Source organism: Pan troglodytes, chromosome 12, assembly GCF_028858775.2.
Source record: "Pan troglodytes isolate AG18354 chromosome 12, NHGRI_mPanTro3-v2.0_pri, whole genome shotgun sequence".
NCBI lineage: Eukaryota > Metazoa > Chordata > Mammalia > Primates > Hominidae > Pan > Pan troglodytes.
In genome coordinates, this window is record NC_072410.2 from 869,196 (window position 1) to 884,688 (window position 15,493).

The window sequence follows — 15,493 nt, forward strand, 5'->3', positions numbered from 1 at the left end:
CTCTATAAACTTGGAAAAATCAACACCGCTATCTCTATGAACATGGAAATATCTACACCGCCATCTCTATAAACATGGAAATATCTACACCGCGATCAGTATAAACGTGGAAATATCTACACTGCTATCTGTATAAACATGGAAATATCTCCACTGCTATCTCTATAAACATCGAAATATCTACACCGCCATCTGTATAAACATGGAAATAGTTACAAAGTTATCGGTATAAACATGGAAATATCTACACCGCCATCTGTATAAACATGGAAATAACTACACCGCTATCTGTGTAAACATGGAAATATCTACACCGCCATCTACATAACCATGGAAATATCTACGCCGCCGTCTGTATAAACATGGAAATATCTGCACGGTCATCTGTGTATAGATGGAAATATCAACACCGCCATCTGTACAAACATGGAAATACCTGCACCGCTATCTGTATAAACATGGAAATATCTACACCACGGTCTTTATAAACATGGAAATATCTAAACCGCTATCTGTATAAACATGGAAATATCTACACCGCTATCTCTATAAACATGGAAATATCTACACCGTGATCTATATAAACATGGAAATATTTACACTGCTATGTGTATAAACATGGAAATTACGACACCGTTATCTGTATAAATATGGAAATATTTAGACCGGTATCTGTATAAACATGGAAATATCTATACCACGATCTGTATAAACATGGAAATATATACACCGCTATCTGTATAAACATGTATATATCTGCAGCGCTATCTCTATAGACATGGAAATATCTTCAAAGCCTTCTGTATAAACATGGAAATACCTACACAGTCATGTGTAGGAACATGGAAACATCTACACTGCCATCCGTATAAACATAGAAATATCTACACATCCCTCTGTATAAATATGGACATATCTGCATAGGCATCTGTATAAACATGGAAATATCTGCACCGCTATCTGTATAAACATGGAAATACCTACACCGCAGTCTGTATAAACATGGAAATATCTCCACCGTTATCTGTATAAACATGGAAATATCTACAGCGCCATCTATATAAGCATGGAAATATCTACAATGCCATCTGTAGAAAGATGGAAATATCTACACCACAGTAGGTGTAAACATGGAAATATCTACACCAATATCTGTAAAAACATGGAAATATCTACACCGCTATCTGTATAAACATGGAAATATCTACACCGCGATCTGTATAAACAAGGAAATATCTACAGCGCCATCTCTATAAACATCGAAATATCTTCACCACGATCTGTATAAACATGGAAATAACTACACCGCTATCTGTATAAACATTGTAATAACTACACCACCATCTATATAAACATGGAAATATCTACACAGCCATCTGTATAAACAAGGAAATATCTACAACGCCATCTGTAGAAAGACGGAAATATCTACAGCGCAATCGGTGTAAACATGGAAATATCTACACCAATATCTGTAAAAATATGGAAATATCTACACCGCTATCTGTATAAACATGGAAATATCTACAATGCCATCTGTATACACATGGAAATATCTACACAGCCATCTGTATAAACATGTAAATATCTACACTGCTATCTCTATAAACATGGAATTATCTACACCGCCATCTCTATAAACATGAAAATATCAACACTGCCATCTCCATAAACTTGGAACTAACTATTCCGCCATCTCTATAAACATGGAAACATCTACAGCGCCTTATGTGTGAATAAGGAAATATCTACAATGCCATCTGTATAAAGATATAAATATCTGCACCGTGAGCTGTATAAACATGGAAATAACTACATCGCTATCTGTATAAACGTGGAAATACCAACACCGCTATCGGTATAAACATGGAAATATCTTCAACGTTATCTATATAAACATGGAATTATCTACACCGCTATGTCTTTAAACATGGAAATACCTACACCGCTATCTCTATAAACATGGAAATATCTACAACGCTATCTGTATAAACATGGAAATATCTACACCGCTATCAGTATGAACATGGAAATATCTACACCGAGATCTGTATAAACATGGAAATATCTACACGGCGATCTGTATGAACATGGAAATATCTTCACCACGATCTGTATAAACATGGAAATAACTACAAAGCTATCTGTATAAACATGGTAATATCTACACCACCATCAATATAAACATGGAAGTATCTACACCGCCATCTGTGTAAACATGGAAATATCTACAATGCCATCTGTAGAAAGATGGAAATATCTACAGCGTAATCTGTGTAAACATGGAAATATCTACACCAATATCTGTAAAAACATGGAAATATCTACACCGCTATCTGAATAAACATGAAAATATCTACACCGCGATCTGTACAAACATGGAAATATCTACAGCGCCATCTCTATAAACATTGAAGTATCTACACTGCCATCTGTAAAAACATGGAAATTTCTACACAGTCATCTGAATAAACATGGAAATATCTACACCACCATCTGTATAAACATGGAAATAGCTACAATACCATCTGTATACACATGGAAATATCTACACACACATCTGCATAAGTATGGAAATATCTTCACCGCCATCTATATAAACATGGAAATAACTACACTGCCATCTGTAGAAAGATGGAAATATCTACACCGCCATCTCTATAAACATGAAAATATCTACACTGCCATCTCCATAAAGATGGAAGTATCTACTCCGCCATGTGTATAAACACGGAAATATCTACACCACCGTCTGTGTAAACATGGAAATATCTACACTGCTATTTGTATAAACATGGAAATATCTACACCACCATCTGCATGTCCATGGAAATATCTACGCCGCCATCTGTATTAACATGGAAATATCTACACGGCCATCTGTGTATAGATGGAAATATCAACACCGCCATCTGTACAAACATGGAAATATCTACACCGCTATCTCTATAAACATGGAAATAGCTGCACTGCCATCTGTAAAAACATGGAAATACCTATACAGTCATCTGTATAAACATGGAAATATCTACAATGCTATCTGTATACAAATCAAAATTTCTATACAGCCATCTGTATAAACATGTAAATATCAACACTGCTATCTTTATAAACATGGAATTATCTACACCGCCATCTCTATAAACATGAAAATATCTACACTGCCATCTCCATAAACAGGGAACTAACTACTCCGCCATCTGTATAAACATGGAAACATCTACACCGCCATCAGTGTGAATAAGGAAACGTCTACAATGCCATCTGTATAAAGATATATATATATCTGCACCGCGAGCTGCGTAAACTTGGAAATATCTAAATCGCTATCTGTATAAACGTGGAAATACCAACACCGCTATCGGTATAAACATGGAAATATCTACAACGCCATCTATATAAACATGGAAATATCTACACCGCTATGTCTATAAACATGGAAATACCTACACCGCTATCTCTATAAACATGGAAATATCTACACCGCTATCTGTATAAACATGGAAATATCTACACCGCTATCTGTATAAACATGGAAATAACTATACCGCGATCTGTGTAAACATGGAAATATCTACACCGCGATCTGTATAAACATGGAAATATCTTCACCACGATCTGTATAAACATGGAAATATCTACACCGCTATCTGTATAAACATGGTAATATCTACACCACCATCTATATAAACATGGAAATATCTACACCGCCATCTGTATAAACAAGGAAATATCTACAATGCCATCTGTATAAAGATGGAAATATCTACACTACAATCTGTGTAAACATGGAAATATCTACACCGATATCTGTAAAAACACGGAAATATCTACACCGCTATCTGTATAAACATGGAAATATCTACACCGCGATCTGTATAAACATGGAAATACCTACACTGCCATCTCCATAAACATGGAAATATCTACACCGCCATCTGTTTAAACATGGAAATATATACACGGACATCTGTTTATACATGGAAATATCTACACCGCTATCTGTATAAACATGCTAATAACTACACATCTATCAGTATAAATGTGGAAATATTTGCACCGCTATCCCTATAAACATGGTAATATCAACACCGTGATCTGTATAAACATGGAAATATGTACACCATGATCTGTATAAACATGGAAATATATACACTGCCATCTCTATAAACATGGAAATATCTACACACCTATCTGTATAAACATGGAAATATCCACACCGCTATCTCTATAAACATGGAAAAATCAACACCGCTATCTCTATGAACATGGAAATATCTACACCGCCATCTACATATACATGGAAATATCTACACCACGATCAGTATAAACATGGAAATATCTACACCTCTATCTGTATAAACATGGAAATATCCACGATCAGTATAAACATGGAAATATCTACACCTCTATCTGTACAAACATGGAAATATCTCCACTGATATCTCTATAAACATCAAAATATCTACACCGCCATCTGTATAAACATGGAAATCCTTAAAAGGTTATCTGTATAAACATGGAAATATCTACACAGCCATGTGTATATATGTGGAAATATCTACACCGCTATCTATATAAACATGGAAATAATTACACCGCTTTCTGTATAAACATGGAAATATTTACACCGCCATCTACATATCCATAGAAATATCTGCGCCGCCATCTGTATAAAGATGCAAATATGTACACGTTCATCTGTGTATAGACGGAAATAGCAACACCGCCATCTGTACAAACATGGAAATATCTGCAACGCTATCTGTATAAACTTGGAAATATTTACACCGCGGTCTGTATAAACATGGAAATATCTATATCGCTATCTGTATAAACATGGAAATATCTACACCGCTATCTCTATAAACATGGAAATATCTACACCGCTATCTCTATAAACATGGAAATATCTACACCGTGATCTATATAAACATGGAAATATTTACACTGCTATCTGTATAAACATGGAAATATCTACACAGTTATCTGTATAAATATGGAAATATCTACACCGCTATCTCTATAAACATGGAAATATCTACACCGCCGTCTGTACAAACATGGAAATATCTACACTGCTATCTCTATAGACATGGAAATATCTACAATGCCATCTGTATAAACATGGAAATAACTACACAGTCATCTGTACAAACATGGAAATACCTACACCGCTATGTCTATAAACATGGAAATACCTACACCGCTATCCCTATAAACATGGAAATATCTACACCGCTATCTGTATAAACATGGAACTATCTACACCGCTATCTGTATAAACATGGAAATATCTACACCGCGATCTGTATAAACATGGAAATATCTACATCGTTATCTGTATAAACGTGGAAATACCAACACCGCTATCGGTATCAACATGGAAATATCTGCAACGCCATCTATATAAACATGGTAATATCTACACCGCTATGTCTATAAACATGGAAATACCTACACCGCTATCCCTATAAACATGGAAATATCTACACCGCTATCTGTATAAACATGGAAATATCTACACCGCTATCTGTATAAACATGGAAATATCTACACCGCGATCTGTATAAACATGGAAATATCTACACCGCGATCTGTATAAACATGGAAATATCTTCACCGCGATCTGTATAAACATGGAAATATCTACACCGCTATCTGTATAAACATGGTAATATCTACACCACCATGTATATAAACATGGAAATATCTACACCGCCATCTGTATAAACATGGAAATATCTACAATGCCATCTGTAGAAAGATGGAAATATCTACACCGCAATCTGTGTAAACATGGAAATATCTACACCGATATCTGTAAAAACATGGAAATATCTACACCGCTATCTGTATAAACATGGAAATATCTACACCGTGATCTGTATAAACAAGGAAATATCTACACCGCGATCTGTATAAACATGGAAATATCTACACAGTTATCTGTATAAACATGGAAACATCTACTCAGCTTTCTCTATAAAAATGGAAATATCTACACCGCCATCTGTATAAACATGGAAATACCTACAAAGTCATCTGTATAAACATGGAAATATCAACACCACGATCACTATAAACATGGAAATATCTACACCGCTATCTGTATAAACATGGAAATATCTCCACTGCTATCTCTATAAACATCGAAATATCTACACCGCCATCTGTATAAACATGGAAATACTTACAAAGTTATCTGTATAAACATGGAAATATCTACACCGACATCTGTATAAACATGGAAATATATACACAGCCATGTGTATATACATGGAAATATCTACACCGCTATCTATATAAACATGGAAATAACTACACCGCTATCTGTATAAACATAGAAATAACTACACCGCCATCTACATATCCATGGAAATATCTGCGCCGCCATCTGTATCAACATGGAAATATCTACACGGTCATCTGTGTATAGATGGAAATATCAACACAGCCATCTGTACAAACATGGAAATATCTGCACCGCAATCTGTATAAACATGGAAATATCAACACCGCGGTCTGTATAAACATGCAAATATCTAAACAGCTATCTCTATAAACATGGAAATATCTACACCGCTATCTCTATAAACATGGAAATATCTACACCGTGATCACTATTAACATGGAAATATGTACACAGCTATCTGTATAAACATGGAAATATCTACACCACCATCTGTATAAACATGGAAATACCTACAATACCATCTGTATACACATGGAAATATCTACACAGACATCTGTATAAATATGGAAATATCTACACCGCCATCTGTATAAACATGGAAATACCTACACTGCCGTCTGTAGAAAGATGTTAATATCTACAACGCTATCTCTATAAAGATGGAAATATCTACACCACCATCTCTATAAACATGAAAATATCTACACTGCCATCTCCATAAAGATGGAATTATCTACTCCGCCATGTGTATAAACACGGAAATATCTACACCACCATCTGTGTAAACATGGAAATATCTACACCGCTATCTGTATAAACATGGAAATATCTACAACACCATCTGCATGTCCATGGAAATATATACGCCGCCATCTGTATAAACATGGAAATATCTACACGGCCATCTGTGTATAGATGGAAATATCAACACTGCCATCTGTACAAACATGGAAATATCTACACCGCTATCTCCATAAACATGGAAATATCTGCACTGCCATCTGTAAAAACATGGAAATACCTATACAGTCATCTGTATAAACATGGAAATATCTACAATGCCATGTGAAAACACATGGAAATATCTACACAGCCATCTGTATAAACATGTAAATATCTACACTGCTATCTCTATAAAAATGGAAATATCTACACCGCCATCTCTATAAACATGAAAATATCTACACTGCCATCTCCATAAACATGGAACTGACTACTCCACCATCTGTATAAACATGGAAACATCTACACCGCTATCTGTGTGAATAAGGAAATATCTACAATGCCATCTGTATAAAGATATAAATATCTGCACCGCGAGACGTATAAACATGGAAATATCTACATCGCTATCTGTATAAACGTGGAAATACCAACACCGCAATCGGTATAAACATGGAAATACCTACAACGCCATGTTTATAAACATGGAAATATCTACACCGCTATGTCTATAAACATGGAAATACCTTCACCACTATCTCTATAAACATGGAAATATCTACACCGCTATCTGTATAAACATAGAAATATCTACACCGTTATCTGTATAAACATGGAAATATCTACACCGCGATCTGTATAAACATGGAAATATCTTCACCGCGATCTGTACAAACATGGAAATATCTACACCGCTATCTGTATAAACATGGTAATATCTACACCACCATCTCTATAAACATGGAAATATCTACACCGCCAACTGTATAAACATGGAAATATCTACAATGCCATCTGTAGAAAGATGGAAATATCTACAACGCAGTCTGTGTAAACATGGAAATATCTACACCAATATCTGTAAAAACATGGAAATATCTACACCGATATCTGTATAAACATCGAAATAGCTATACAGTCATCTGTGTAAACATGGAAATATCTACACCACCATCTATGTAAACATGAAAATATCTACACTGCCATATTCAGAAACATGGCTGTATCTACACCGCCATCTGTATAAACATGGAAATATCTACACCACTATCTGTATAAACATGGAAAATTTAAACCGCTATCTCTATAAACATGGAAATATCAACACAGCTGTCTGTATAAACATGGAAATATCTAAACCGCCATCTGTATTAACATGGAAATATCTACACAGTCGTCTGTATAAACGTGGAAATTTCTACACTGTCATCTATATAAACATGGAAATATCTACAGAGAACTCTGTATAGACATGGAAATATTGGCACAGCCATCTCTATAAACATGGAAATATCTACACCGCTATCTGTATAAACATGGAAATATCTACACCGCTATGTATATTTACGTGGAAATATCTCCATTGCTCTCTGTATAAACATGGACAAATCTCCACTGCAATCTGTAAAACATGAAAATATCTACACCACTATCTCTATAAACATGGAAATATCTACACTGCCATCTGTACAAACATGGAAATATCTACACAGTCATCTGTAGAAACATGGAAATATCTACACCGCTATCTCTATAAACATGGAAATAACTACACCGCTAACTCTATAAACATGGAAATATCTACACCGCTATCTCCATCAACATGGAAATATACACACCGCCATCTCTATAAACATTGAGGTATCTACAACACCATCTACATAAACAAGAAAATATCCACACTGCCATCTACATAAACATGGAAATATCTACACCGCCATCTCTATAAACATGGAAATATCTACAATGCCATTTGTAGAAAGATGGAAATATCTACACCGCCATCTGTATAATCGTGGAAATATCTACACCGCTATCTATATAAACATGGAAATATCTACACCGCAATCTGTATAAACATGGAAATATGTACACCGCTATCTGTATAAATATGAAGTATCTAAACCGCTATCTCTATAAAAGTGGAAATATCTACACTGCTATCTGTATAAACATGGAAATATCCTCACTGCTATCTCTATGAACATGGATATATCTACACCGCTATCTCTATAAACACGGAAATATCTATACGGCCATCTCTATAAACATGGAAATATCTACACCGCCATCTGTATAAACATGGAAATATCTACACCGCTATCTGTATAAACATGGAAATATCTACACCGCGGTCTGTATAAACATGGAAATATCGACACCGCGATGTGTATAAACATGGAAATATCTAGACCGCTATCTGTGTAAACATGGAAATATCTACACAGCTATCTCTATAAACATGGAAATATCTACACCGCCATCTGTATAAACACGTAAATATCTACACTGCTATCTCTATAAACATGGAAATATCTACACTGCCATCCTATAAACATGAAAATATCTACACTGCCATCTCCATAAACATGGAACTAACCACTTCGACATCTGTATAAACATGGAAACATCTACACCGCCATATGAGTGAATAAGGAAATATCTACAAAGCCATCTGTATAAAGATATAAATATCTGCATTGCGAGCTGTATAAACATGGAAATATCTACATCACTATCTGTATAAACGTGGAAATAGCAACACCGCTATCGGTATAAACATGGAAATATCTACAACGCCATCTATATAAACATGGAAATATCTACACCGCTATGTCTATAAACATGGAAATACCTACACAGCTATCTCTATAAACATGGAAATATCTACACCGCTATCTGTATAAACATGGAACTATCTACACCGCTATCTGTATAAACATGGAAATATCTACACCGCGATCTGTATAAACATGGAAATATCTACACCGCTATCTGTATAAACATGGAACTATCTGCACCGCTATCTCTATAGACATGGAAATATCTACAAAGCCATCTGTATAAACATGGAAATACTTACACAGTCATGTGTAGGAACATGGAAATATCTAAACTGCCATCTATATAAACATGGAAATATCTACAGAGCCCTCTGTATAAATATGGAACTATCTGCATAGGCATCTGTATAAACATGGAAATATCTGCACTGCTATCTGTATAATCATGAAAATACCTACACCGCTGTCTCTATAAACATGGAAATATATACACCGCTATGTGTATAAACATGGAAATAACTCCACTGCTCTCTGTATAAACATGGAAATATCTACACCGCGATCTGTATAAACATGGAAATATCTACACCGCTATCTGTATAAACATGGAAATATCTACACAGCTATCTCTGTAAACATGGAAATACCTACACCGTCATCTGTAAACATGGAAATACATACAAAGTCATCTGTATAAACATGGAAATATCTACACAGACATCTGTATAATCATGGAAATATCTACACAGCCATCTGTATATACATGGAAATATCTACACCGCTATCTGTCTAAACATGGAAGTAACTACACCGCTATTTGTATAAACAAGGAAATATCTACACCGCCATCTGTTTAAACATGGAAATATATACACAGACATCTGTTTATACATGGAAATATCTACACCGCTATCTGTATAAACATGCTAATAACTACACCGCTATCTGTATAAATGTGGAAATATTTGCACCGCTATCGCTTTAAACGTGGTAATATCAACACCGCAATCTGTATAAACATGGAAATATCTACACCATGATCTGTATAAACATGGAAATATCTTCACCGCGATCTGTATAAACATTGAAATATCTACACCGCGATCTGTATAAAGATGGAAATATCTACACCGCCATCTGTATAAACATGGATATACCTACAAAGTCATCTGTATATACATGGAAATATCTACACAGCCATCTGTATAAACATGGAAATATCTACACCGCTATCTCTATAAACATGGAAATATCTACACCGCTATCTGTATTAACATGGAAATATCTACATAGCTATCTGTATATACAGGGAAATATCTTCACCGCTATCTGTATAAACATGGAAATATCTATACCGCTATCTGTATAAACATGGAAATATCTACACCGCTATCTGTATAAACATGGAAATATATACAATGCTATCTGTGTAAACATGGAAATATCTACACAGCTATCTGTGTAAACTTGGAAATATCTACCCAGCTATCTGTGTAAAAATGGAAATATCTACACAGCAATCTGTGCAAAGATGGAAATATCTACTCCGCTATCTCCGTAAACATGGAAATATCTACACCGCTATCTGTAAAAACATGGAAATATCTATACCGCCGTCTCTATAAACATGGAAATATCTCCACCGCTATCTGTATAAACATGAAAATATCTACACCGCTATCTGTATAATCATGGACATTTCTACACCGCAATCTATATAAACATGGAAATATCTATCACGCTATGTGTGTAAACATGGAAATATCTACACCGCGGTCTGTATAAACATGTTAATATCTACACCACTATCTGTATAAGCATGTAAATATTTACACCACGATCTGTATAAACATGGAAATATCACCACCATTATCTGTATAAACATGGAAATATCTTCACCGCTATCTGTGCAAACATGAAAATATCTACACCGCCATCTCTATAAACATGGAAATATCTACAACGCTATCTCCATCAACATGGAAATATATACACCGCCATCTCTTTAAACATGGAGATATCTATAACGCAATCTACATAAACAAGAAAATATCTACACTGCCATCTATATAAACATGGAAATATCTACACCACTATCTCTATAAACATGGAAATATCTACACCGCTATCTGCATATACTTGAAAATACCTACACCACCATCTCTATAAACATTGAAATATCTCCACCGCTATCTGTAGAAACATGGAAATATCTCCACCGCTCTCTGTATAAACATGGAAATATCTACACCGCTATCTGTAAACATGAAAATATCTACACCGCTATCGGTATAAACATAGAAATATCTACACAGCCATCGTATAAACGTGGAAATAACTTCACCACGACCTGTATAAACATGGAAATATCTACACCGCTATCTGTATAACCATGGTAATATCTACACCACCATCTTTATAAACATGGAAATTTCTACACCGCCATCTGTATAAACATGGAAATATCTACAATGCCATCTGTAGAAAGATGGAAATATCAACACTGCAATCAGTGTGAACATGGAAATATCTACACCGATATCTGTAAAAACATGGAAATATCTACACCGCTATCTGTATCAACATGGAAATATCAACAAAGCTATCTCTATAAACATGGAAATATCTACACCGCTATCTGTATAAACATGGAAATATCTACACTGTCATCTGTATAAACATGGAAATATCTAAACTGCTATCTGTGGAAAGATGGAAATATCTACACCACGATCTGTATAAATATGAAAATATCTACACCGCTATCTGTGTAAAAATGGAAATATCTACACCGCAATCTGTGCATAGATGGAAATACCTACACCGCTATCTCTGTCAACATGGAAATATCTACACCACTATCTGTATAAACATGGAAATATCTACATCGCTATTTGTATAAACATGGATATATCAACACCGTTATCTGTATAAACATGGAAATATCTACACCGCTATCTGTATAAATATGGAAATAACTACACTCCCATTTGTGTAAACATACAAATATCTACAGAGTCATCTCTACACACATGGAAATATCTACACAGCCATCTGTATAAACATGGATGTATCTACACAACTATCTCTATAAACTAGGAAATACCTACAGCGCTATGTCTATAAACATGGAAATATCAACACCTCAGTCTCTACAAACATGGAAATATCTACACCGCCATCTATGGAAACATGAAAATATCTACACCGCCATCTCCATAAACATGGAAATATGTACACCGCCATCTGTATAAACATGGAAATATCTACACCGCTATCTGTATAAAGATGGAAATATCTACACCGCGATCTCTATAAACATGGAAATATCTACACAGCCATCTGTATAAGCATGGAAATATCTACACTGCTATCTCTATAAACATGGAAATATCTACAACGCTATCTGTATAAACATGGAAATACCCACACCGCTAGCTGTATAAACATGGAAATAGCCACACCGCTATCTGTATAAACATGGAAATGTCTGCACCGCTATCTTTATAAACATGGAAATATCTGCAACTCTATCTGTGTAAACATCGAAAAATCTACACGGCTATTTGTGTAAACATGGAAATATCTGCACCGCTATCTGTATAAAGATGGAAATATCTACACCACTATCTGTAAAACATGGAAATATATACACCGCTCTCTGTATAAACCTGGAAATATCTACACCGATATCTGTAAAAACAAGGAAATATCTACACCGCAATCTGTATAAACATGGAAATACCTACACCGCTATCTGTATAAATATGGAAATATCCACACCGCTATCTCTATAAACATGGAAATACCTACACCGATTTCTCTATAAACATGGAAATATCTACACTGCAATCTCTATATACATGGAAATATCTACACCGCCATCTCTATAAACATGAAAATATCAACACCGCCATCTTCAAAAACATGGATATATCTACACCGCCATCTGTATAAACGTGGAAATATCTAGACCACTATCTGTATAAACATGGAAATACCTTCACTGCCATCTGTATAAACATGGAAATATCTACACCGCCATCTGTATAAAGATGGAAATATCTACACCGCAATCTGTATTAATATGGAAATACCTACACCGCTACCTCTATAGACATGTAAATATCTACACCGCTATCTGTATAAACATGGAAATATCCACACTGCCATCTGTATAAAGATGGAAATATCTACACCGCGAGCTGTATAAACATGGAAATATCTACACCGCTATCTGTATAAACATGGAAATACCAACACCGTTATCTGTATAAACATGGAAATATCTACACCGCTATCTCTATAAACATGAAAATACATACACCACCATCTCTGTAAGCATGGAAATATTTACACCGCTATCTCTATAGACATAGAAATAACTACATCGCCATCCCTATAAACATGGAAATATCTACACCGGTATCTGTATAAAGATGGAAATATCTACACCGCTATCTCTATAAACATGGAAATATCTACACAGCCATCTGTATAAACATGGAAATATCTACACTGCTATCTCTATAAACCTGGAAATACCTACACCGTTATCTGTATAAACATGGAAATATCTACATCGCTATCTCTATAAACAGGGAAATATCCCCACCGCTATCTGTATAAACATGGAAATATCTACACCGCTATCTCTATAAACATGGAAAGATCTACACCGCTATCTGTATAAACATGAAAATATCTACACCGCTATCTGTGTAAACTTGGGAATATCTACACAGTTATCTGTGTAAACTGGGAAATATCTACACAGGTATCTGTGTAAAAATGGAAATATCTACACGGCAATCTGTGCAAAGAGGGAAATATCTACACTGCTTTCTCTGAAAACATGGAAATATCAACACCGCTATCTGTATAAACCTGGAAATATCTACACCGCTATCTGTATAAACAAGGAAATATCTACACCGCCATCTGTAGAAACATGGAAATATCTACACCGCCAACTGTATAAACATGGAAATACCTACACCGCTATCTGTAGAAATATGGAAATATCTACACGGCTATCTCTAAAAACATGGAAATACCAACACCGCTTTCTCTATAAACATGGAAATATCTACATCGCAATCTCTATAAACATGGATTTATCTACACCGCCATCTCTATAAACATGAAAATATCTACAACACCATCTTCAGAAACATGGCTGTATCGACACCGCCATCTGTATAAACATGGAAATATCTACACCACTATCTGTATAAATATGGAAAAATCTTCACTGCCATCTGTATAAAGATGGAAATATCTGCACTGCGAGTTGTATAAACATGGAAATATCTACACTGCTATCTCTATAAACATGGAAATACCTACAACGCCATCTCTATAAACATGCAAATATCTACACCGCTATCTGTATAAACATGGAAATAGCTACACCGCTATCTGTATAAACCTGGAAAGGTCTACACCGCTATCTGTATAAATATGGAAATATCTACAACGCTATCTCTCTAAACATGGAAATGTCTACAATGCTATCTGTATAAACATGGAAATATCTACAATGCCATCTGTAGAAAGATGGAAATATCTACACCGCAATCTGTGTAAACATGGAAATATCTACACCAATATCTGTAAAAACTTGGAAATATCTACACCGCTATCTGTAAAAACCTGGAAATATCTACACCGCGATCTGCATTAACATGGAAATATCTACACCGCGATCTGTATAAACATGGAAATATCTACACCGCTATCTGTAGAAACATGGAAATATCTACACTGCGATGTGCATTAACATGGAAAT